This window comes from Barbus barbus (assembly GCF_936440315.1).
Source record: "Barbus barbus genome assembly, chromosome: 7".
NCBI lineage: Eukaryota > Metazoa > Chordata > Actinopteri > Cypriniformes > Cyprinidae > Barbus > Barbus barbus.
In genome coordinates this window covers 34,042,925-34,048,924 of record NC_136735.1, presented here as the reverse complement: position 1 = coordinate 34,048,924, position 6,000 = coordinate 34,042,925, and positions in this window count along the sequence as shown.

Sequence of the window (6,000 nt, the reverse complement as noted above, 5' to 3'; positions counted from 1 at the left end):
GTTCAAGTTTATTTGTGTAGCGCTTTTTACGATACAAATCGTTGCAAAGCAGCTCTACAGGAAATTAAGTTTCCACAATATATTTATATATTGCAGAACCTTAACCTTAAGTTATCCTCTGGGGTCAATATGACCCCAAGCGACTTTTCTTTAGTTAAAAATAATGGTTCCCTTTATCTCAGTGGAATAAAATCTTGTGACTTTTTCTAAATTATCTATCCATACACACACAAAAAAACTGGGCTTGATTTGGTTGTTCTAAAGGTATGTAAAAAAAAAAGTCACACTCATGACCTTTGGGGTCAATATGACCCCACATTGAAATGAATGGGAAAATCAAAAAAAAAATGTTTTTTATTTTTCATTTGTCAAAAAAAATCTGTAAATCCAGAATAAACCTGAAAATTTCCATACCACAATGAAGTCCTGGTACTAGAGCACAAATGTAATGTGGAACGAACATGATCACTTGCACACACACATGCTCACGCACACAAACACACACACAGGTGTGACTCCAATTGAAAGCATTTTTTTTAGAAATTGACAAATAAAATCAATAATTCCAGCATAAATCTGAAAATTTCCACACAGAAATGAAGGCCTGGTACTAGAGCAAAAATGCAATGTAGAAAAGACATGCTCACTCAACACACACACACACACACACACACACACACACACACATACACACACACACACACACAGACAGGTATGACTGCCACAGCCAAATAAAATCAGCCACAAATGCAGAACAAAGATAAAAGGGGTGAGACCTAATGCACACACACATGCGCACGCGCACACACACACACACACACACACACACACACACACACACACACACACAGACACACATGCGCACGCGCACACACACACACACACACACACACACACACACACACACACAGACAGACAGACAGAGAGAGCAAGGGAGAGATGAAAGGCAACTGACCTGTTCAACTTTGAGAAAGTTTACTCTGAGATCTAAGAGCTGCAACTTTATTTTGAAAACAAAGAAATAGTTCCCACACCAAAGGTATAAAAGAGGGTCTTTGGTGTCACACAGTTCATTCTGTGTCAGTATGGCAAAGCGTTACACTCTCCTGGAGACTTTAGATTGCCTGCTTGATTCAAGTGAAACTGAATCATGCCTGGAAGACACTGAGGGCGATGACTCTGAGCCATTTGAGACATTTGGTTCATTAAAATAAATAATATTCAACTACAATCTGATTCTAAGTCTTGTCCTTTAGGTGTTTCTTATGTGGCAATTTCTGTGGTATTTTGTAAAAACAGACATTTCAAATCGCTTCAAAAACGACCAAAATTCTACTATTTGAAAGAATATTTATTTTTAATGTCTTTAATAATGTTTATACATGTATAAATTCACAAAATCTATCACAAAAGTTATAATATGAGCAGTTGGCTACATCCAGTAAAATGAATGGATCTCTATTGCCCTCTTCTGGGTATCTATGGACAATACAATTTCTTTCTTAAATTTTAATTCCTAAAGGTTTGTCTTTGACCAACAGATGGCAGAATTGTACAGCTAACACCTAGATCAATATCCAGAAACAACTTATATTTAATTTAGATCATTGTTTAAGTATTTTTTTCATAAAAAAATAATATTTTACATGCAAGCTAATGGTATAGTTGAGGAATTGTGTGGTAAATAGGTACAAAAGTACTTTGTATATCCAAAAACACAGCATTACTGTACAGATGAGAAGTAAACAAAAAAAATAATATATTATATGTACTATTAAAAATGTACATTTTTTTCACAATCATTCTTTAAATTTTGGGGTCATATATACCCCAAATGCAGTGAGTGTGAACAGGAAACTAAGGTTATAAGAAGGTTAATATATTTAACTTATGGCAAAATTTGGTAATTCTGTATGTTGTCTGAGCATTGGCATCCTCTGAGGTCCTCTGAGGGGTTGGCATTATCTTTTCTCAGGTGTTCGGTCATCTCAGATCATTTAAAGGTTGGATCCAGACTGAAGCTTCTGTAATTCCTAGTTACCATGGGATGTTACTCCCGTGGCAGAAACAGAGAAACAAATAGAGACATAATTAGCGTAGCTGCTGTTCCATCTAAGCAAAAATGATTTGTTCAACCCAAGCTAAAGAATAATAATAATGTACATTTAATCAGATATAACTGCAGTACAAGATTATAAGATGCATTATGTGAATGCTTGGCTAAAGAGATGTGTCTTTAATCTAGATTTAAACAGAGAGAGTGTGTCTGAACCCTGAACGTTATCAGGAAGGCTATTCCAGAGTTTGGGAGCCAAATGTGAAAAAGCTCTACCTCCTTTAGTGGACTTTGCTATCCTAGGTACTACCAAAAGTCCAGAGTTTTGCGACCTTAGGGAGCGGGTTGGATTGTAGCGTGGTAGAAGACAAGTTAGGTACGCAGGAGCTAAACCATTTAGGGCCTTATAGGCAAGTAATAATATTTTGTAAATGATACGGAACTCAATAGGTAGCCAATGCAGAGACTGTAAAATTGGGGTAACATGATCATAATTTCTTGACCTGGTAAGAACTCTAGCCGCTGCATTTTGGACTATCTGTAGCTTGTTTATTGAAGATGCAGGACAACCTCCTAGCAGTGCATTACAATAGTCCAGTCTAGAGGTCATGAATGCATGAACTAGCTTTTCTGCATCAGAAACAGGTAGCATGTTTCGAAGCTTGGCAATGTTTCTAAGATGGAAGAATGCTGTTTTTGTAACATGGGAAATATGATTTTCAAAGGACAAGTTGCTGTCTAATATAACACCCAGATTTTTGACTTTAGAGGACGTAACAGTACATCCGTCTAGTTGCAAATTGTAATCGAAGAGATTCTGTGTAATGTTTTTTGGTCCAATAAGTAATATCTCTCTCTTATCTGAATTTAATAGGAGGAAATTATTGGTCATCCAATCTTTTAAATTTTTTACACAATCTATTTGCTTAGATAGTTGAGAAGTTTCATCTGGTCTTGTTGAGATATATAGTTGAGTATCATCAGCATAACAATGAAAACTAATCCCGTATTTTCTAATAATATTACCAAGGGGCAACATGTATATTGAAAATAGCAGAGGACCTAGGACAGATCCTTGTGGTACTCCATACTTTACTGGTGATAATTGAGATAACTCCCCATTTAAATGAACAAAGTGCTAGCGATCGGACAGGTAGGATCTAAACCATCGTAAAGCCTGCCCTTGAATAATCGATCTATGAGTATGTCATGGTCTATAGTGTCGAACGCAGCACTAAGATCAAGTAATACTAGCAATGAGATGCAGCCTTGGTCTGAAGCAAGAAGCAAGTCATTTGTAATTTTAACAAGTGCAGTTTCTGAAGTGCAGCCTGAAACCTGATAATTCTTTTGCAAGTAGGAACACAATTGAGCAGACACAACTTTTTCTAAAATTTTAGACATAAATGGAAGATTTGAAATGGGTCTGTAATTTGCCAGTTCATTGGAATCTAGTTGTGGTTTCTTAATAAGAGGCTTAATAACCGTCAGCTTGAATGGTTTTGGGACATGACCTAAAGATAACGATGAGTTAATAATATTGAGAAGCGGTTCTTCTGCTACAGGTAATAACTCTTTCAGTAGTTTAGTGGGTACAGGATCTAATAGACATGTTGTTGGTTTAGATGCACTGATAAGTTTATTTAGCTCTTCCTGTCCTATAGTTGTAAAGCACTGCAGTTTTTCTTTGGGTGCGATGAATGAAGCTGAAATACTAGACACAGTAGAATCTACATTTGATATTGTATTTCTGATGTTATCTATTTTATCAGTAAAGACATTTATAAAGTCATTACTATTAAACTGTGAGGGAATATTTAGATCGGGTGGCGTGTGTTTATTTGTTAATCTAGCCACTGTGCTAAATAAATACCTTGGATTGTTTTGTTTATTATCTATGAGTTTGCGGATATGCTCTGCCCTGGCAGCTTTTAGAGCCTGTCTATAGCTGGACATACTGTTTTTCCATGCAATTCTAAAAACTTCTAAATTAGTTTTTCTCCATTTGCGCTCAAGATTACGAGTTTCTTTCTTGAGAGAATGGGTATAACTGTTGTACCGTGGCGCAGTAAGTTTTTCTCTAACCTTTTTCAATTTGAGGGGGGCAACAGCTTCTAATGTATTACAGAAGATAGTGCCCATGTTGCTAGTCATTTCGTGTATTTACTGTATTTTTTATCAAATAAATGCAGACTTGGTGAGCAATACTTTTATTAAAAACAAAAAATGGCTTGTTTTGTTTGGTTATAAGGCAAAAACTCAGATTCGCATGCAAGATTTTGCTTATGTTGTCTGACTATATATTTTGTTTCTTCTGCTGAGAACAAATCTCTCAGTCATATAAAGATAATAAGCGGGGGGAAAAAACAAAACCAAAAAACAGTATTTACATGCGCCTTTCCTGAGATGAGTTTAAGATTGTCAGATTGCCTCATGAGATGATTTATTCTGCTTTGAAACCAATATCTGGTAGATTTGATTTAAGGTAAAAATAGGTCATTGAATATAAATGATCTACAATTGAAATATTTTTTGTTCTGTTGTCATTTTATGAAACTTCCAATTTAAGCGAATATGCAAAGATTTTCAAGATCTGTGTGAAATCACTGAACATTTTTCATATTTCATATAATTTTTTTATGCAGTATATGTGGCCTCTGTATTTTAAATGTTACTGATTGTCTGAAGTGAAAGTGAATATATATATATATAAAAAAAACAATACAAACTATTAATAAAAACTATAAAAGTACTATAAAAGTAATTATACTGAACACTGGTGTTAGCATTGATTTGGGCGTAAAATGCATGTTTGTCTGATGCCTTACTGGTTGGATGTCAAGAAAGTGTGTGTAAGTAAGACATTCCTTGCATCAAATGCATTGTAAGTTGGTGTCTAATTTTGTGCATTTGTATGTTTACATGATCCGGTTTGCTGTTGAATCCTGGGAACAACGTCATTGTGTCATTGTGCTAACCATGTAAGCTTAATTTGTGTTTTATTTTTGACTGTGTGTTTTTGTGCACAGAGCAATCACAGGAAGAAGTCAAGGCTCTTTCCTGGTGTTTCCTTGAGCAGAGTGCATACCGCACACACAGCTTACATCACTCTGTACCCGAAATAGAATATGCATCATGGCCTAGCTAAAATATAAGTTTAAGATTTTTATCTTTAATTTGACTTAATTTAAACTTTATTATTCCATTTATTTAATGGTTTCAGTTATTTAATGGTTTTAATTTACTAATAACCCTGCAACTGAAATATTAAAGAGCTCTCATTTGTGTATTTTTATCCTCTTTTCTCATTCTTTGTCTTTTGCTAATTCACAGTTACTCTGAGGTTTTGTTGTAGCAGTAGATAGAAATCTGTAAAAACATTACAAACCAGTTAAATCCATTCCGTCATGCTAAACAGGCAGTATGGTGACTCATAATAACAGTATGCATTAATAAACGGACATTAGTACCACTAGGAAGTGTGTTAACATGCTACATTAGCCTATTGTTTGGCTGTGAACGCCAGCTGGCATGCAGAAACCCGTCTAGATATGGGTCAGTGCTTTGGCATCTGAGTGGCCGGGATGTGCTGGCTCGTCTATAAATAGCGTCACCCTCAACGCTGTATAAATAAACAGTGAAATGATAGGGGGTGTTGCAGTGTGGGGGCTAGTCTGCTTTGAGGGAATGTTTTCTAAAACTCAAGCTTATCTACACTTGACCTGAGAAATGTAAATGCAGGCAGAAAATGTGATGCTAAAGCATCAGCAGCTGGAGTTTATTTGAATAACTATACAGTGATTGCTCTCGTTGCTGTAATATGACTTGATAACAGATGAAAAACATGTACGTTCTATTGATTTAGTAGTTATTTTGGTCATTTTGTTTTTATTTGTTGTAATTAAGCTATAGGTTTATCCTAACCCTTGTGAAAAAGAAGGACA